This window comes from Megalobrama amblycephala, linkage group LG19, assembly GCF_018812025.1.
Source record: "Megalobrama amblycephala isolate DHTTF-2021 linkage group LG19, ASM1881202v1, whole genome shotgun sequence".
Taxonomy (NCBI): domain Eukaryota; kingdom Metazoa; phylum Chordata; class Actinopteri; order Cypriniformes; family Xenocyprididae; genus Megalobrama; species Megalobrama amblycephala.
This window is the reverse complement of record NC_063062.1, coordinates 29,231,764-29,253,780: the sequence shown is the minus strand read 5'-3', so window position 1 is coordinate 29,253,780 and position 22,017 is coordinate 29,231,764. Positions and strand designations below refer to the sequence as shown.

The 22,017-nt window shown below is 38.5% G+C and overlaps 1 long non-coding RNA gene across 1 annotated transcript; it reads right to left on the bottom strand.

Moving 5' to 3' along the window:
* Positions 1–3,377: 3,377 nt before the first annotated feature.
* Positions 3,378–9,335, bottom strand: LOC125254635. Its single transcript, XR_007181709.1, has 3 exons — positions 8,988–9,335; positions 7,470–7,519; positions 3,378–3,611 (listed from the first exon to the last, which is right to left on the bottom strand). It is a non-coding gene; the product is annotated as an uncharacterized LOC125254635 (long non-coding RNA).
* Positions 9,336–22,017: the final 12,682 nt, after the last annotated feature.

Genomic DNA, 22,017 nt, shown 5'->3' with positions numbered 1-22,017 from the left:
TGTTAAAAAATGAGATAAAATTACAAAGATGTGGGAAAGTTTCCTTTAAGTGTAAAAAAACTAGTAAAGCAGCCTGTTAAACTGCCGAAGGTGCAGTTTCATGTTGAATGTGAGATTACTGTCAAGCAGGAGGTCACCTGCATGTTATGAAAGAGATCTGAATCCAGGCTCAGAGCTACAATAGCAGGCTCTGTTCAGCCTAACCAGCCCGTCATCAGCTTTTATTCAGCAAGGGCCAGTAACAGTGTGGTGGAAATTAGTTATATTAGCTTTAAAAGCTGGTTCTCATTACAAATGTCCCCACTCCAATAAATGTTGTTTATATAAACACACAAGCAACTGAGGTGGTGCTGACCGACTTTTCATCTGGTGTGTATTTCACTGTGCTTTTAATATGTCATCTGAATTATTAAGCCTACCATGTACTGGCCAAGCCTGAGTGCACATGAGTATGTGTGTGTGCGTGTGTGATCTGTGGAACCCAATGGAAGTTGCTAGACTAGCATATGCAGTGACTTGCAAGCATATGACCTGCATGCTGCCATCTTTGCTCATGGGCAAGTCATTTGAATACACAGCTACTCATGGCCTTCAATGGAGAAAGACGCTTTTGCCCCCAAAATGGTGTGATTACAATACTAATGGACCATGCTAACCAGCCAAACCTTAAAGGATTAGTTCACTTTCAAATGAAAATTAGCCCAAGCTTTACTTGCCCTCAAGCCATCCTAGGTGTATATGACTTTCTTCTTTCTGATGAACACAATCTGAGCTTTACAATGGCAGTGAACAAGGGTCAAGAGCATGAGCTGAAGAAAGTGCTTCCATCTACATCCATCCGTCCATCATAAACGTGTACTCCATACGGCTCTGGGGGGTTAATAAAGTCCTTCTGAAGCGAAGCAATGCATATGTGTAAAAAAATATCAATATTTAACAAGTTATGAAGTCAAATATCTCAGATCACGCTCAGAACTGCGCTCGTTTCTACATTAGATTGATAAATGAGGCTCATTCACTCTAGAGAGAGCACAAGTAAGACGGAGCTCAAATTACTTGGAAAGACTGCTGAATCTTGAGACAGGCTCTTTTAAAATTACTATTTTAACTTGACATGGCACATTAAAAACACTACGCCAAGAGTTTAACTTCTGACAAGCCATTCGTGACAAAAATTTCTGTATATTTACCTGTTAGACCTACCTGAATATCTTAAAGCACTGTATACAAGGTTACATGTCATGAATGTCTGTGGTGAAGGAGGTGTACAACAGGAATAGAAATAGTATTTTAATAGCCAAACAAACACAGAACACAGCCAAGTACGTAAATCATAGAAGAGAATAGACAAAGGAACTGGGTCAAAAGACAGGCACTGAATTAAAACAAAACTAAACATATAACCCTGACAGTATGCCCCCCTCTGGAAAGGCACGTCCTTGCGCCATACAAGGGTCCAACTGAGGAGGAAGGGCGGAGGCTCTAAAAGAGGAAAAGAAACTGGAAATGGACATAAGTCCATGAGGGAGTGGAGGTGGGAGGGTGCAAGGGGGAGACTGGAGCAGGATGAGCCAGATGTTGGTCCAGAGACCAGCCAGGACAAAGCCCCAGTGTGGAGTCGAAGGAGGAAGGAGCCATGGTGTAGACTTGGCAGGCACCACCCTGGGGACAGCCGATGGAGACGTTGCCACTGGAGATAGAGACCCAGGTGGAGCAGACAAGCTTACATGAGCCTACACAACATCACTGGCACTGGAGACTGAGGTGGAGCCGCAGTGGCAAACATCCGAGGTGGAATCAGGGAACCATAGGACTAAGGTATAGACGGTGGGACCGAGGATGGAGGTGGAGCCAGGGGGAGGACGGAGCTATACGGAGCCGAAGGTGCAGGCAGGACGAAGTCTGACCAAGGCGGAGCCGGTGGGACGAGGGAGCCTGGCGAAGCCGCTAGGACGTTGGTTTCTGGTGAAGCCGAGGGAGGGAGGAGCCAAGGCAAAACCGACAGGTCGACAAGCTATGGTGGAGCAATGGGTACTGAGTCTGGAGGCGGAACCAGGGGATCCTCTTTACTGTGCAGAGCTGGTGACTTGAGGATCTGAGGCAGATCCTCAACTGATGGTGTTGGAGATGCAGAGTGGCTGAATGGAACCAGCAGAGGTCATTTGAGTTATGCTATCACAAGGGAGTATGCTTTGTTTGAAATCTGGTTGAGACATATTGCAAGGAGGCAGGTGACAACCCTGACATAATTTTTAACAGAAATCAGATCCTCAACTGATGGTGTTGGAGATGCAGAGTGGCTGAATGGAACCAGCAGAGGTCATTTGAGTTATGCTATCACAAGGGAGTATGCTTTGTTTGAAAGCTGGTTGAGACATATTGCAAGGAGGCAGGTGACAACCTTGACATAATTTTTAACAGAAATCAGCTATTAAAAGTTACAGATAACAGAAGAGAAAAGCAACTAAAATGATGAGGACATAAGGGGAAACGGAAAATGCTAGAGTTTTGTGCATCAGACAGTCACAATTATCAATTTCTTGAGCCTTCTGTCATCAGTAGAAGAGGTACAACTGACTCATGCTCTCTATACAAAAGAGAGCTGCTACAACACCTGAAAAAAACAGGAACTGCAGAAGCTCCAAGGACACACACAGCTACTAAATGCGTCATAAATGACCCTGCTTCATTTCGATTATCATGCATGATTATGATGCAGATTGATTGAGATGTGGGTGTAAAACACATTATAAAGGCTCATCACAGACATCTGTACCACCGTTATGCTATTATTTAGAAATAGCAGGCTGATCGAATGGATGCTGCGCTGGTCTTACTGCTGCATGGGAAAATGGCCCATCTCCATTTTTCCCCCTCTGAACACAAACAGAGAAGCTCCACAACTTGATTCTTGTGCAATTTTCTCTCTGTTTCTCCTGTTACTTAATCTCCCAGTCGGACGCGAGTTTGGGAGAGACGAGGGATGCATGGAAAGAGTGCTGATATGTGTTTCTCACTGTTTGACTCAAGTTAATGGTTCTGTCAGGGTGCTGATCACAGCTAGGTACCAGATTCCACAGATCTGTAGGTTATGAACTGTCCTGAGAATGATTGTCAGCATATTCTAAATCACAGGACCAAAAAAAAAAAAAAAAAAGAAAAGGAAAAAAAGAGAGAGAGATCTCTTTAAAGAAAAAAAATATATAAAATATATTTTTAATATAAAAATAAAAAATATTTAAAAAATAAATTATTTTAAGTAGTATAAGAAACAGTAAACTATAACACTCATTTTTGCATTTTAGTGATTCAATAGAAAGGAGGTTTTTCAGTAAGTAATTTATTTGTGAAAATTGCATACAATATTAATACTTGTTTTCAGAGAATTTATCTTGAATATATTTTGAATTAAGTTCATTTATACCTATATCACTGGATTTATGCTTAAAACAAGAAAAAAAAACATTCTCCATCGTGCCGGTCGTCCGTGGCGGGTGGCTGGTCTCTAGATGTGGAGTGGGGCTGGTGTGGTCCTCTGCCAAGCCAATGGTAAACGGGGAGTTGTTATTTGCCATTTCGGTATGGATTTATACCGAATTGAAGGATTTATGCTTAAAACAAGAAAAAACAATCCCAATGAGGTCAAGAAGATTATTGGCCTGTTCTGTGTCAGTTGCCAGGTCATTCTTCCCCCTAAGCTAGGATTCTGCAGTTCTGTTCTCCAGCAAAAAGTAATGTGCAAGTTGATTCTCAACAGCATCCCAACAAAAAACATAGAGGAAGAGCTTGCAGCTGGTTTTGCACTGATTTGCACAGAAAATAAGATCTATCTATCTATCTATCTATCTATCTATGTATCTATCTATCTATGTATCTATGTATCTATCTATGTATCTATGTATCTATCTATCTATCTATCTATCTATCTATCTATCTATCTATCTATCTGTCCGTCCGTCCGTCCGTCCGTCCGTCCATCTGTGTTGTATTGCAAATATATGAACATGAATGTGTAAATCAGGCCATAAATCCACTAGTGCATGGACGCTTGCTTTGGTGTTGCCACTTCTCATAGTCCTCATGCCATTCCCCTGCCACCCCATAAATAATTTTCTAGATCTGCCCCTGGCTTGGCTGAAGCCCCCTGTTTCTCAGATGTTTCTCCAACACCAGTCATTTTCTCTAGACTGTCTCAGTCTGACATCCGATCCATGCAAAGACCTAAGTCAGAAATTACAATATGATTTTTTCTAAATCCTATCAAGACCAAATTCTCCTGAGCTATGTCTCCTTAATTATGAAGGAGCAAGATTTGACCAATTCCCAAATTTTCCTTTGGGAAAGCAAACTAACTAGAAATCTTTTCCATTTAAAGAGAAACTTCACCCAAAAATGAAAATTCTGTCATCATTTACTCACCCTTATGTTGTTCCAAAACTGTATGACTTCCTTATATCTCGCAATTCTGACTTGTGAATGAAGAATTCTGAGATATAAACTCACAATTGTGAGAAAAAAGTAAGAAAAGTACAACCCAAATTCCAGAAAAGTTAGGACTTTTTTAAAATTTGAATGAATTGAAAAGTAAAACAAATGTTTAAACTGAGAAATTTTACAATTTTATGCACAAAATTAGTTCATTTCAAATTTGATGCCTGCTACAGGTCTCAAAATAGTTGGGATGGGGGCATGTTTACCATGGTGTAGCATCTCCTCTTCTTTTCAAAACAGTGTGAAGATGTCTGGGCATCAAGGTTATGAGTTTCTGGAGTTTTGGTGTTGGAATTTGGTCCCATTCTTGCCTGATATAGGTTTCCAGCTGCTAAAGAATTCGTGGTTGTCTTTGACATATTTTTCATTTAATGTTGCTCTAAAACCTTTATATACTTTTCAGCATTCATAGTTCCTTCCAAACCTTGCAAGCTGCTCATACCGTATGCATTTATGCACCCCCATACCATCAGAGATGCTGGCTTTTGAACTGAACGCTGATTTCCAACAAGAATGTCAAATTTGGACTCGCCTGACCGTAAAACACTTTTCCACTTTGAAACAGTCCATTTTAAATGAGCCTTGGCCCACAGGACACGACAGCACCTCTGGACCATGTTCACATCTGTCTTCCTTTTTGCATGATAGAGCTGTATTTGGCATCTGCAGATGGCACAGCGGATTGTGTTTACCGACAGTGTTTTCTGGAAGTATTCCTGGGCCCATTTAGTAATGTCATTGATACAATCATGCCGATGAGTGATGCAGTGTCGTCTGAGGGCCCAAAGACCATGGGCATCTAATAAAGGTCTTCAGCCTTGTCCCTTACACACAGTTTCTCTGAAATTTTTGATGATGTTATGCACTGTAGATGATGAGATTTGCAAAGCCTTTGCAATTTGACGTTGAGGAACATTGTTTTAAAAGTATTCCACAATCTTTTTATGCACTTTTTCACAGATTGGAGAGCATCTGCCCATCTTTACTTCTGAGAGACTCTGCCTCTCGAAGACATCCCTTTTATAGCTAATCATATTACAGACCTGATATCAATTAGCTTAATTAGTTGCTAGATGTTCTCCCTTTTCAAAATGTCTTGCTTTTTCAGCCATTTGTTACCCCCGTGCCAACTTTTTTGAGACCTGTAGCAGGCATAAAATTGTAAATATTTCTCAGTTTAAACATTTGTTATGTTATCTGTGTTCTATTGTGAATAAAATATTGGCTCATGTGATTTGAAAGTATTTTAGTTTTCATTTTATTCAAATTTAAAAAAAACTTGGGTTGTAATTCGGGTTGTAAGACAAAAATCACCTTTTTCATTTTTAACAAGAAACAAGCTTCCATACTAACCTCGGTGGAACATAAAAGAAGATATTTTGAGAAATCATCACCTTGGAATTATAAGGTTCTATCTTTGACATTTTTGTCGAAATTATTAACATATTCTCATTCTGTGACAACTTATTTACATTATGCAATGTTTCTTTTTGTAAGTTGTGTACTTTTTGGGACTTTTTTTTTTTTTTAGAAAACAAAAAGGTTCTTTCTACAAAGTCGAACTCTAACTTGGTTCTATAAGGTTCTATCTGTGAGCCAATCAGCACTTCGAATGCACACACGAGGACCAATCAGTATCAGCTTTCTTTGTCATGTCACAGGACTGCTCCGTGACAGCAGAAAAGAGAGCAAAAATGCAAATCAGTGAATACTAAACAATGCTACTCAATGTGATATTTATTAGAAACCTCATAATCGAATACTTTATTTATGATCTTGTCAATGACAGCAGCCCAAATTACAGCGAATTTCAGTCTTTTTGTGTGTGTGTGTGTTTTGCTTTAGCTATTGCTGAGGAGTTATTTTCACAGTTAGACACCACGCTAGCCAGCAGCGCTATTATAAGAGGATAGGTTCGGGTTTTGTAGTCAATTTGCTTTATTCCAGTCACATCATTGTCATAAGAGGGAGGTTATGTTTTAACCTTGATCCATCCTGTGTACTTGTATTGAGCTGTATGTAGCCATAAAGCTCTACGCTATGGTGTACTGGAGTATAAACTATGACATTAAGTGAGATGAAATGTTAAATTTTACATTGTTGGTAAAAACTGAGTTGCTGCAAAGTTTAAACAATTTAAGTATTTTAAATGTAAGTATTTTAAATTTTGCAATGTTTATTAAACTTTGTGACACACCATTGCTAAAGCATTGTCTGTTTTCTTGCAGGTTTTTTTTTTTTTTTTTTTTTTTTGTCTTAAAATGTCATAAATTTGACAATATTAAGCCTTAAAGGTCAAAGTCAACAATTAAACTGATGGGGTCTGAATTACAACAATAAATGTTAGTATGTTATTTAATTATATAGTATGTTGTATAGTATATAGTATATAGTATGTCAATTATATAGTATGTTATATAATTGTTCAATTACCCACCATATTCCTACCTAAATTTAACATCTGCACTGGACAAAATATTTAGCACTGCCTTTTATGCTCAACTTCAAAAAAAAAAAAAAAAAAAAAACATTCTAAAATATGGAATAAATGTCATAGAAAGCATTAAATTTAACTTTCTCATGAATGTCAACAAATTGTTACAACACAAATTTTGTTTTAAAACAAATTATGAGTAAACTGTGTTTCTTGAAAATTATTGCTTCAAATGAATGTTTTGCAAGCTAGAACCTTATAATTTCAAGCGAAAAGTGATTTTTTTTTTTTTTTTAGAATTAGAAGATTCTATCTGCATTTGACCCATTCCAAAAATCCCCATTTACAAATTTGAGAGCATTTTGATCATGTACAGTTAGAATACATTTAGGGTCTCTGTCATTTATGAAAGAGACTTCCCCATTTACTTTTTGTTATATGCAAAAACTTTGAAGCTCAGTATCTCAAAACTGCTCAGAATGCAAAAAGAACCTTATAATTCCAAAGCGACGAAATGCCTCAGTGTTTGTTTTTTGTTTTTTACCTTTCAATGGAAGTAAGCCCCAGTGTTGTTTGGTTCCCAACGTACTTGTCCTACAGATGAAATAAAGTTATGCAGGTTTGGAACAGGATGAGTAATGACAGCATATTCACTTTTGGATGAACTATCCCTTTAAGTCAGGAATAACACTCACCAAGTGTGAAATAAATTTCAAGTAAATAAGTATATGTTGAAATTCAATTGTAAAATCGATAGTCTGATCCTTGCTAATGCAAGTCATTGTCATAAATACATCTGTCAAAACATTGCTGTCTTCAATAAAATCGTTCTTTCTTCAGGAAGTCTAATGTATTTTTCTCTATAAATTTACATGACACACAAATATTCCTCACATCAAACCAACAAAGAAAATTTTGGACACTGTTTGGACCATTTAAATTCTAATTAAGTAGAAATCATGTTTGAAGCATGCACAGCAGTCAAGTTTGAAGCAATCAGCACTGTGTTTATGCCCATTTCTCTGAAAGTGCTCTAACATTAACCAAGCGTGACCCTCCAGGTAAAACTATATTGCCTGATAAGTCGGTCTTGTAAAGTGTTTGGCTCTGTCCACAGTCTCTGACGCACATTAGATGATGTTGTCCTTGAATAGTAACCCTCTGAACCCTCTGAAGCAAATCACCATGTTATCAATCACCGACTGTACAGGAAGCTTAAGCCAATTGTTGTGGTACTGTATGATAGTGGCTCTATTGAAGGGATGGGTAGACTCTGACCTTTTACAGCCAGACCCAGAAAAAAAATTTATAAGATAATAGTTATATTAATAAGGTTAGAGGTTGCACAGAGTTTGTAGAATTAAGAAAGTGCAATCAAACAAAAGCACCACAGTCTCTTGCAGGTCTGAACTGCAGCAATAATTAAAGGATTAGTTCACTTTAAAATGAAAATTAACCCAAGATTTACTCACCCTCAAGCCATCCTAGGTGTATATGACTTTTTTCTTTCTGATGAACACTATTGGAGTTATATTAATAAATATCCTGACGGTTCCAAGCTTTATAATGGCAGTGTATGGGAATACGGAAGGTGGTCTGGCAGAAGTTACTTTACTTTATAACTTGTTAAATAAGGATATTATGGATATTAAGGATATTATTAAGTATGAAGTTCAAGAAAGTGGATGGAGGCACTTTCTTGAGCTTCATGGTCCTGTTCACTGCTATTATCATATGGGATTTGAACCCGGTTCTCCACAAAATTATTACTTTTCAACCATCAAAAAAGAGTTACACTATTGATGTTTAGAGTAAAGTGGAAATTCAAATACAAAAAAGCACACTTTAGCATACTTTTAGAAAGAGTGCTTAGTACAGAAATAATATACTTTAAAAGAATATACTAAAGTGCGAACTAAATGTAATGTTTTCTCACACTTAATTTTAAGTGATTCACAGTTAAATGAAAATGTATTATAGTTTCAGTTTATATTAAATGCAGTTAGTCAAACTTAAAGGATTAGTTCTATTTAAAATAAAAATTACCCCAAGCTTTACTCACCCTCAAGCCATCCTAGGTGTATATATGACTTTCTTCTTTCTGATGAACACAATCGGAGTTATATTAATGCATTCCTGACGCATTCAGACTTTAGAATGGCTGTGAATGGGACCAAGGAGTTTGAAGCTGAAGAAAGTACATCCATCCATCCTCATAAACGTATTCCACACGGCTCAGGGGGGTTAATAAAGGCCTTCCAAAGCGAAGCGATGCGTCTGTGTAAGAAAAATATCCATATTCAAGTTATAAAGTAAAATGTCTAGCTTCCATATTAAACTTTTTTCTTAAGTGTAACATTTATTTGATTTGAAGTGCACTATAAGTGTGTATTCAATAAAATTAAGCACATTTTGTCATAATAGTAGACTTCATGGATAATGAACATGGTGGCATTTTACTACACAGCTAATGACAAATATTAATTCTTAAGCTAATGAAATACATGATAATAAAGCTAACAGAAGAAGATTTTTTTTCATCATCTTTTAAAGGTGCTGTAGAAAGTCTTTGTAATAGATGTAATATAACTCTAAGGTGTCCACTGAATGTGTCTGTGAAGTTTCAGCTCAAAATACCCCATAGATTTTTTTTTTAATTAATTTTTTTAACTGCCTATTTTGGGGCATCATTAAATATGAGCCGATTCAGGCTGCGGCCCCTTTAAATGCTCACGCTCCCCGCCCGCGGAGCTCGCGCTTACCTTAAATAGCATAAACAAAGTTCACACAGCTAATATAACCCTCAAAATTGTTCTTTACAAAGTGTTCGTCATGCAGTATGTCTAATCGCATAAGTATGGTATTTATTTGGATGTTTACATTTGATTCTGAATGAGTTTGATAGTGCTCCGTGGCTAAAGCTAACATTACACACTGTTAGAGAGATTTATAAAGAATGAAGTTGTGTGAATTATACAGACTGCAAGTGTTTAAAAAATGAAAATAATGACAATCTTGTCTCCGTGAATACAGTAAGAAACGATGGTAACTTTAACCACATTTAACAGTACATTAGCAACATGCTAACGAAACATTTAGAAAGACAATTTACAAATATCACTAAACATATCATGTTATCATGGATTTTTTCGCCATTTTTCGCTGTTGTCCTTGCTTGCTTACCTAGTCTGATGATTCAGCTGTGCACAGATCCAGACGTTAAAGGGATAGTTCACCCAAAAATGAAAATTTGATGTTTATCTGCTTACCCCCAGCGCATCCAAGATGTAGGTGACTTTGTTTCTTCAGTCGAATGCAAATTATGATTTTTAACTGCAACCGCTGCCGACTGTCAGTCAAATAATAGCAGTGGATGGGAACTTCAACTATAACAGTAAATAAAACTTCCATAGACAAATCCAAATTAAACCCTGCGGCACGTGACGACACATTAATGTCCTAAGACATGAAACGATCGGTTTGTGTGAGAAACCGAACAGTATTTATATCATTTTTTACCTCTAATACACCACTATGTCCAACAGCGTTCAGCATCCTGTTAGTGAGGTCAAAAAACGCGTTCTAATGACGGAAGTGATGTCTCGCCCATATACTTCAATGAGCGCGATACATCACTTCCGTTGTCAGAGCGCGATCAGACCTCACCAACCGGAAGCTGAACGAAGTTGGACATAGTGTTGTATTAGAGGTAAAAAATGATATAAATACTGTTCGGTTTCTCACACAAACCGATCGTTTCGTGTCTTAGGACATCAATGTGCCGTCACGAGCCGCAGGGTTTAATTTGGATTTGTCTGTGGAAGTTTTTTCGACTCTTATTGTTCAAGTTCCCAATCACTGCTATTATTTGACTGACAGACGGCAGCTGTTGCAGTTAAAAATCATAATTTGCGTTCGACTGAAGAAAAAAAGTCATCTACATATTGGATGCGCTGGGGGTAAGCAGATAAACATCAAATTTTCATTTTTGGGTGAACTATCCCTTTAATACTGGCTGCCCTTGTCTAATGCTTGAACATGAGCTGGCATATGCAAATATTGGGGGCGTACATATTAATGATCCTGACTGTTACGTAACAGTCAATGTTATGTTGAGATTCGCCTGTTCTTCGGAGGTCTTTTAAACAAATGAGATTTATATAAGAAGGAGGAAACAATGGAGTTTGAGACTCACTGTATGTCTTTTCCATGTACTGAACTCTTGTTATTTAACTATGCCAAGATAAATTCAATTTTTTAATTCTAGGGCACCTTTAAGTGTCAGGTAATGGAACACCTTTTATTGTCGAAAGGGGATATGAAGTAGGAACATTCCATATCTGACTTTAAATAGAATTCAGCAGAAAACCTGTGACTGTGAGATGTTTCCAGCATTAATGGGCTCTAATGGGCTCTACATGATTATATCTTCCCCAGAAGCTTGAGGGGGAACACAGGGAAAACAAGACAGATGAGGAACACTTGTGCGTCTATACAGAGCTCATATGACTTTCCAAGAAAGCCTGGCAACACAGAACTACTTAAGGCTGAGGGAACCTCTAATAGCCACCATGATACAAGAGACTATGTCCAATTATATACATTTGAAAGAAAAAAAATACATAAAAAATATGAAAGAGTAAACAGATCTTTGTACTTTTGCAAAAACAGATTGAAGATGTACACTGGACAAAAGCAAAACTTTCTTTTATCTCAAACTGACTTTGTACACTAAGATGCATCAATAGATTTTAAGTTTTGTGGCTTAAAGAAACAGTTGGGGAACTATAAAATCAATATACAGTTCAATTTGAGTTCATTAAGTTCAAGCACTAATTAGTCTGTAGGCCAAATTATAGGCCTGAAAATACATTCAGAGGTGAATTCATTACACAATTGAGGCACTTTAGTCCATATTTTAGCACAAAACCTCCATCTTATTCACAAACCACCCACAGTCTATCTTAACCAATTCCCCACACACACTAGTGCCACATTAGGCATATTAAGTCATTTTCTTCAGCACACACCAATGCAAATTAGACTTATTATAGATTGTACCTTATTTACTTACTGCCTCCCATAAATAACTTTGGGTTATTACCACCCACAGAAAACAGATGGTAAATATAATTTTAATTAAGTGATGTTTGTTTACATTTTCTAGTGATCATGGCAGCAGCAATTCATCAAATCATAATCAAGGAAAATAACCAGGCATAAATCCATATGTATAAGCAAGCCACCTTCAGCATTTAAAGAGTCGATTCAGGTGCCTTGCATACCACAGTCCTTTTATATTATCAATTTAAGAGTAATTTATCCCTACACAACACCCTTAGCAACCACTCTTAACAACATAATCTGTATGTTCTCAATTGATATTGTTCATTGAAGCTTACTGTATTATGTAGAAGAGTATTGTGAGCGAGTTTATTACCTGCATTCAGATTTAGCTTTTTCCTTCAGGTCAGTCCTATGTTCATAATAAAAAATCTGTTTAAATGTCCGATGTATCATCCTGTTCTTTTAACAGTTAAGGAGTTTTCCCATGACTGACAGCACTAGTCAAAGCATTTGTCAGTTGCGTCTTGTTCCGTGTTCACAACAATTCAGTCTTTTCAATGTAAAAGTCTTCGCTACTGATTGACACACTCATAAAGACAGACTTTGCCGCCATCTAATGGCGTAACAATGTAACTTCTGTTGCTGTTCAATGTCAGGGACTATTTTTTTCGGCGAAAGGAAGGCTTTAATGAAAGTTTACTTCATGAAAGTTGCATTGATACTTATTTTTGGCTTTAATATTTGTATTGTGTGGTAACCATTTTATAAAAGCAATAAGGTTTTAGTGCTGTATCGTGAATAAGTCATGGCTGAAGGGGTTGCAGGCACTCTGCTTCGCATCGGGAGAGACCGGGTATGGTTGTAATATGGGGAGAGTTGTAACACCACCAATTCCACCAATCAGGGATAAACTAGGAGTCCAATGATCATTTCATTATTTACCCACTTCCTCAGATGCCTTGTCAAGGCTATAAATTGGTACATGCAAATGTATTTTTTTATTATATTTTTAACTATATTTTGTTTAGCACTTAAACTTTTGCAGATAAAATCATATAACTTATATTACATGAAATTATGGTTTCTCAGGCCAAATGTAATGCATTTTTAACCTGCTAATTTCAAACCATTATGGTAATACAGCTGGCTAAACACTGGCTGACAGGGGTGGGGTGGGTTGTAACCAGTGTTGGGGAATTTACTTTTAAAAGTAATGCAATATACTACTTTGTTACTTTTTATGAAAAGTAATGCGTTACATTACTTTTGCGTTGGGCTGGGCTTGCTTGTTTGTGTAATAACAAACTTCTATTTTTGGCAAATGTAAAGGCCCTTTCACACCAAAAGTGAAATGAAGAAGCCTCAGGCTGAAGGAAATGCATATTTACACATGTACAGTAGAGGCACAGCTAAAACAAACCTTTCAGATGTGCTGTCATTCTGGATTAAAGAAGAATAGTTCAGCACTCTTATTTCTAAATCTAATCTAAAGTAATTTTTGCTTATTAATATTGTTGAATTGGATCATTTAAGGTCAGCAGCAAAGACATTGGTTAATAAAGTGAGATTAAATACAACGTATATTTGTGTAATTTAATATATTTAATTATTACAGGTTTGTGTAAAATTCTGTGAATTTCACTGTTTCATTGCATTTCACAGTTTTTATTTGTTTTGAGGAATACTGAATGTTTTCGTGCAAGTGAGATGAGTAAATTCATGTTCACATTTAGTCTAGAACTACAATAACCAGTTGTCAATAAGCTGTTAGTCAATAGATATGAAAACAAAGTAACTTCCGTTACTTATTTGAAAAAGTAACTTCTTGTACATTGAAAAAGTAATGCATTACTTTACTAGTTACTTGAAAAAGTAATCTGATTACATAACTCAAGTTACTTGTAACGCATTACCCCCAACACTGGTTGTACCATCTTTAAAAAGTGTTACAACCATCCCCTTACATACAACTAAGAAAACTGTAATGTTGTCAGTCTGATGATGAAGACGAGAAGCAGAGAAGATCAAATATAAGTCCTTTTATTTAAAGGGGGGTGTAATGCTATTCTGCATTCTGACTTATTTCATTGTTAAAGAGTTGCATTCTCATGCTAAACATGGCCAAAGTTTCAAAACACGAGTGCCAAATACACTACTTCCGGTTTCATACCAGGTTTCGGAGAGTTTTTCAAGTATGGCCTGTGTGACGTCAAAAGAGAGCAGAATTCCTTGTATAGGCACTTCTCCCTGATAAGTGTGCACACACACATCACCCAAAGCAAGAGCAAGAGCACGCCCATCAACGCGTTTCGTTCGGGATATGGAAGCTGAGAGATTTTTCACCAAAGGCTGTGTCCCAATTCAGGGGCTGGACCCTTTGAAGGCTGCATACATCATCGGTCTCATTTAAGAAAGAAATTACAGTATTTTATACCTCACAATGAATATCAGTCAATTTTATTATGGTTACTTTTCTTAAATAAGACATCCTTGATAACGTATGCAGCATTCAAATGCGACCTCCAGAGGACGCAGCCTCTGAAATGAGACGCAGCTCCTGTCACCAAAGGAGTGTGTTTTTGGTTGTGAGGGAAAGATGACCTTTTTCAGCTTCCCAAAGAACCCAACGTCAAGGGAACAGTGGTTGAAGTTTGTTTTTCCGGAGCAGCAATGGAGTTGTGCACGTATGTTGTTTGTTCCCGGGATTTCGGAATGCTTTGTAAACAAGTCCCAGTTCGGTGCTGGATTTGCAGATTGCTGGTGATGAGTAAAGCTGCATCAGATGTCTATGTTTTGTTGGCAATCGGCGCACAAGTGCATATAATGTAAACAACACAACGCTCTGAAGCTTCCTGAAGCAATGTTTTGAAATCGGCCATCACTATATAAATCGTTATTTTGTTTTTTTTGGTGCACCAAAAATATTCTTGTTGCTTTATAATATTAATATTGAACCACTGTACTCACATGAACTGATTTAAATATGTTTTTAGTACCTTTATGGATCTTGAGAGAGGAAATGTCATTGCTGGCTATGCAGGCCTCACCGAGCCATCGGATTTCAACAAAAATATCTTAATTTGTGTTCTGAAGATTAACGAAGGTCTTACGGGTGTGGAACGCCATGAGGGTGAGTAATAAATGACAGAATTTTCATTTTTGGGTGAACTAACCCTTTAAGCACAGGTCCCTTTTGTACTAGTAGACTAATTTACAGACACATGCACAAACTCCTGAGTCAAACAGTAAGTGGATTTGAGTTATGGCCAGTCACAGATAGGCATTGTTTTGTATCGTTCTTTTAGATTGATTCAATAAACCTGTTTTTGAAGCATGGTGCATTGATGGTGTGGCCACTGTTTTTGGTTCTTTTGTCTAATTGTTACAAATCACCCCAGTATGTGTTACAACCATGGTAATGGGGTATAATACAGGCACACCATGTATTTGACATCAACCCTTAAGGGCTGTGATATGATTTGAATTGGTGGCTTTTGTAGTAAACAAATGTGTTGTTGTTTTAGTTTGCATAATAACTCGGGAACAATCCACAATGGAATGAGATCGTGTGTTGTGTGTTAGGAACACTTATCTGGAGTGTGCCTGGGGACTGTGAACAACAGTGGAAAAACCGGTCTTCCTTATCTGACTCATTCAGTGAATTCAGAATAGCATGCTTAGCTACTACTCTAGTATGCTAATATGCTATTCTGAATCAAGGTCATGGAGTCTTTAATGAACTGATGAGTTGATGTCATGGTAAGATCATTTTAAACCAATGTTTGGGTTTGTCCTTATTTGACCCAAACATGGGTTGAAACAACCCAGCATTTTTTAGAGTGAAATTGGCTTTCTAGCATGACCCCATTTGCCCCTGCTGCAGATGTCATAACTACATCATTATAATGGGCGAAAAGCTTTGTTCTCCATTGATGGCCATTAAAAAAAGACACATGTAACAGCCCATTACCTACAAAAAAGTCCCTGGGTGCAAAATCTGAAAACCCAGGAAGTTAATTTTTTTATTTTGAATTTTCTATGCAAAATTTTTGCAGTTTTTGCAATTTCCAGACATTGTACTTTAACCAACTCCTCTTAGAGATTTTATCAGAAAACATATTTGGTCAGTCTAATCTAAAGGCCTTTGTGACATTAAATTGCAAAGATTGAGTTTGGGCGCGTCCGTGGTGGCCTGACAAATTTCGATGTTGCGCCATGAAACAGGAAGTGTTTGTATGTTTGATGTCTCACATGTTTGATGAGAGTCCTGGCCTACAGTCATCTATATGCCAATATTCAGTTAGTCATAATGCCACCTGCTGGCAACAGGAAATGGCATGCTTTGCACTGTAATTCACTCCCAGAAATACATTTGTATTTGCCATTAAGTACCAAACATGCTAGAAACACATTAAATCATGCAACTCTTGTCTAAGTATTAGATTAACGCCACAAAACAGGAAGCAGTTGTAACTCAGGCATATAATGTCCGATCTGCTTCAAACTTCACATATAAGTTTGATAAGTGCAATATTCAATATTCAGTAATAGTCTACATGGCAATATTCAGTAATAGTCAAAGCACCACCTGTTGGCAGCAGGAAGTGTGGCACGTAAAAACAACTTTTTCTCTTGTATTTACTCGCTTACATGCATGTCACCCATTATTCACTGTTTTCCTAAGGCCAACAGGTGGCAGTGAGCCCGCGTGAGAGGGCCCTTTCATCGCTGCTTGCAGCGTTAATATATCTTTGCATTTGAAGGTTTAAAAAAATATACATGTTCAATTTATGGGCATCACAGAGTATCATTTCTGTTTCATCTTTATTTTCAATTAAAAAAACTCACTGAAAAGAAGACTAGATCAGCATTACCTACATGTGCGAAGTTCATTGAGACCTTTTTGTTCTTCAGTATATTCGTTATTTGATGCGTGAGTCAAGTAGAGCAGTGCTCCTTAACTTTTTTTGTCTTTCATATGTTTTGGGTCAAATTTTTATGGAAAAACAGTGAATTTATTATAAATGAAATCCAAAAGAATTGCATTCTTTGTATGATGGGATTGAAATACCATAAAAGCTCAATAAGTCAACGAGTATGAAATATCTTCCTCTGGAATACTTGATGCTGATTGGTCAATGGTGGCATTTCTGTGGTCAAATATTTATATAATGATCACTAAACCGTATATCCCACATCTCATGTATCACCATGCAGTATCTTTTTTCACACATAGGAAAATTATTTAAACTCGAATTAATAATTCATGTCCATTATGTAAGAAAGGAAAAATAACAGTTTATTTCTCAATAATGACCAGCTGACTATAAATTTCTCCCCACTTGATGCATGCTATTTCACACAGTATTTTTAAAAATACAATAAGCAGTGTTATATAGCTACTGCACAGTATGCAGTAAAGTAAATTCCATTTTGAAAACAGCTATCAACTGCAGTACTGGCCACAGTAGCTATAGAGTGGACAGAGAGATGATGGGGGAGACAGTGAGGAAATGCTGCAGAGGTCTGACCCCCCCATCCCCCGTCTGTGACAACGGCCTACCAGCACTGCCACACCATTACATAACACTACTGCAGAGAGAGGGAGAGAGAGAAGGAGAGGAGGTAATAAATCACACACAGACACACTGCAGGATTCTCCACAGCTTCAGCTGCAATACATACAACCATTTCACACCGGAATGACAACAGACAGCATTTTGGACATACTATGTATGTTCATTCTTAAAATGCTCATTTATGTGACGTAGCTGCTGACTCAAGCAGTTTTGTGTGCAATTGTATGGTGTGCAATTGTAACAGCCCTTAGACACACCTGAACAACACAAACACACCCGTCATCATCTGTGTTAAACATGTGTGAGTGTGTTTATCGATGAAGAAGCAGGACACGATGAAGCCGCAATGTACGCTTACGTGTTTATATTTCATAACTACAGTTCAGTACAACCCTGAGGCAAAATGAAGATGAAAAGGGGATTCCTTAGTGTGCAGATGAACAGAGGAGAGTGTTGTGGAATGAATAACAAGTAATTTATGCAACCACGACTGCTAAATCATCTGGGTAAGCTTCTCCTGGATACAGAGTGGGAACATGGGAGAAAAGAGAAAGAACTGGAGCTTTACATTTTCTTAAGCACGCATGAGTGGCTTTTGCCTGAGCAAAATTCATCGCAATGAGGGAAGGATGTTGTGGGTGGTTGCCTGGACATTTATATGCGGTTGCTAAGGTGTTGCATTTTTAGTTTGCATTTGATTAAAAAAAAAATGTTTTGTGTAAAGATTTTAAGGTCCATTTTCATAACTGCAAAGCCTGACGTATGAAACAAATAAAAAAAATTCTAAATGGAAGTTTATTGAACCTTTAGCCAAAATGTTTTTTTTTTTTTAAATCTAAAAAAAGTTTGCATATGTGTTTTTATTGAGTATCATATTTCTGACCCTAATAAAGGCTTGATCTAGACTGGATAAACCCAGACTGATCTGCCAGCGATTTGATTTCGCCCGGAAACTCAGTCTGGAAACCAGTACATTCATTTCTACTGCGTCTGTTACACTTTTGCGGGAACCAATCACAGACTGGCTTATCCACCTTGCTCGCTATTGGCGGGTATAACACGATGACGATAGAGAAGCGACGGCAAGTACGACCGTCAATCCAATTCCTTTTAACCTCTCGACGATGCTGAATGACTTCTTTAGTTTAGCAAACAAATCGCTCGAGTGGATGTAAAACCACTCACTTTCATGTTTTTTTTTTGCACATCCTGCAAAAATCGCTCAATGCCATTGCTGCTTCTGCAAACCGCTGATCAATGCTACAAACCAATACAAACTAAACCTGTCTGGAGTTTTCACGTCGCTCTGCAAAGTACGTCACCTGGATCGTTGATCTGATTGGTTGAAGGATTATCCAATTGCGTGAATAATGCTCGTTGATCATGCCTCTTGTGCAGTAGAAAATACAGACTCTCCAGACCAATGTTCAATTTTAAATTGTGCTTGGTCTGGTGATAGCCAGACAAGGCTTGATCCCCTCTGAAGGACAACAAAATAAGATGTTGGGGGGGTCAAAGAAAGTAGTCTCCAATATTGCCAATTGGCTACCGTTCTTGCTGTTCGCCTACAGGGAGGTACTGCAAGCATCAACAGGCTTTTCTCCATTTGAACTCCTGTATTGATGGCGGGTCCAAGGGCCTCTGGATCTCCTGTGGAAAATCTGGGAGGCTGCTTCGCCTGAAGAGACGACGAAGTCTGAGAAGGACATCATCCAGTATGACCTTGAGATGAGAGACCACTTAGAGAGCTACAGAGAGAGAGAACCTCCGACAGACACAGAAGACATGGTACAACACGCCACATCCCAAGAACTGCAACCTGGACAAAAGGTTCTGTTACTGCTTCCAACATCTACAAACAAACTGCTGATGAGGTGGCAAGGAACCTACAGTGTGATTCGCAAGATGGGACCAGTGACATATAGGATTCATAACCCCAACAAAGGCAAGGCTACACAGACTTACCACATGAAGGAGTGAAAATAGCCACCCAGCAAACCTGAAACATTGCTGCTGATTCGTGAAGTGGAAGAGGATCAGGAGGACGAACAACCAGAACCAAAGGTGAGAGAGCCAGCACAGCCAGGAGGCGTTGATCTGCTTCACTTGGAAGAGTCTAAAAAAGAGTCCCCTCAATGTTCTGTCCGAGGCCTGGGTGGACCAACCTGGTACATCAAATCCACCTTCTTGATCTGACACCTTCCAGACAGAGGACATATCAAGTACTGTAGAGGCTGGAGGCACCCCTGAGAGCAGAGATTTTAAGACGATGCTGGAGTTGGGAGTTATTGAACCCTCCAAGAGTGGAGCAGCCCAATTTTTATCATCCCTAAGAAAGATGACAACTTACTCATCTGCATTGACTTCAGAAAGCTGAATGGCAAGTCAAGATTTTACGCATACCCAATGCCACACATTGATGATTTTCTGGAAAGGATCGGCCAAGCCAAGTATATCATAACATTGGACTTATGCAAAGGGTATTGGCAAGTACCCCTGGAGGAGGCACCCAGACCCTACACTGCATTCCAGACCCCGCTGGGGGTTATTTCAATTCACTGTTTTACCTTTCAGGCTGCACAGGGTACCCACAACTTTCCAACATCTGATGGAACAAGTCCCCCGATGCTGTGAAGATTGGTCAGTAGCTTACCTGGATGATGTTGTCATATACAGTATGACCCTTAGTGATGGCGAGATGAAGCCTCATGAAGCACTGAAGCTTTTCAGCCAAGTGGTTCACAAAAAGGTTCATTTCTCGAGGCTTCATTTGCTCACAATACCACCTGGTGGTCAAAGAGTGTAAAACAAGTAGATACATTACAGATGACCCGATGTGATCTGTGATACACTGTATTTTGCGGCAGTTATGGCCTAGAAATAACGGTGAAGAAAAAATCAATTTCCACAAGACTTTTTTTTTCTGGTTGTATATAATGATTGTATAACATAAGTGTGTAATAAACGTATTGGCTTCAAATGAATGGGGCTATCAAATGTGTGTAAACAAATTCTTTGGTCATAAAGCAGGAGGGGCGATATTATTATTCTAAAACTACAAATTCTGAGGGGATCCCATGGTTTATATGTCTGTCAAAATGTCACGTCAAGATTTTAACCGCATCTAGTCGAACCATTCGAACCAGTCAGGCAGAAGCGAGGCTTCGAACGTCATCAATGACGTCATTGATCTAAAGCGATACAAGCCTCGATACGCACTTCACTGAAAGCTTCCAGGATTTCTCGACACACGCTCCGAAGCCTCGGCACAGACCGTAACATCACTACCCTTAGACCCTTAGCAAGATCCAAGAGGCTGGCCTGTCTTTAAATGTGGCCAAATGTGAGTGGGTTAAATCGGAGACCAACTACCTTGGCTACCACCTGGGAAATGGAGAGCTGAAACCTCAATTGGACAAGGTAGATGCTGTTCGACATGGCCCAAGGACAAAGAAGAAGGTCCGATCCTCCTTCGGACTGGTGGGGTGGTATCGATATTTCATCCTCAACTTCTCCACCACTGTCATCCCATTGTCTAACCTGCTTTGTAAAAACGTCAAGAACCCAATCTTCTGTACTGAGGAGTGTGAGGGAGCCTTTAACACCCTGAAGGAATGGATGTTCTCACACAGTCCTCAAAAGCCCACCAAGGAGTTTATCATCCAAGTAGATGCTTCAGCTGTGGGGATTGGAGCAGTCCTGGCCCAAGGAGATGCGGACAAAGTTAGACATCAACCTTGCCCCCAGAACAAGATAGCCGACAACCTGTCTCTGTACCTGGTCAGTTCGCAGTCTGAAGAGGGAGGAAGTGATTTGACGAAGTGACCTGTCCCTGTTAGTTAGCGAAGCACTTACACACACAACTCATCTTACCTCATTCCTCCGTTCCCTGCTACGGCGATGCACACGCATGCCGTTAACACGCTGGTTTTCACATACGTAAACCAATCCACTCCATTTCCATCCCTGACAACAATCCACACTGTGAATGACACAGATACCTGAGTTGTCTTTCGTTTTTTTCTTTATTTTTCGTTTTGTTTTGTTAATACTTATCTGTGTTCTGTGTTTGTAAGCGTCTGTGTAGTCAGTCTTTCTTGTTGCTTTTCCTCCATCGGCCGGCCAAATCCGATCGCCACCCAGCGGTCTGGTCAGTGTCGCATTGCGTTAGTGCGAAGCAACCAGAAGCCGACTAGTCTATTGTTTGTCTTTAAAGGGGATTTCTGGAAAGGGGTTATGTTATTGTTATGTTTATTTATTTATTTGTATATATTAGTTTTTTCTTTTTTTGGGGGGGGGGGGGGGGGGTTATATATATATATATATATATATATATATATATATATAATTTGTGTGATTGTAAATATGTACATAACTATCTTGATACTTACCTCATTGATGACCTGTAATGGTTTTATCCAAGGGGGCGGGACTATAAAAGGAAGC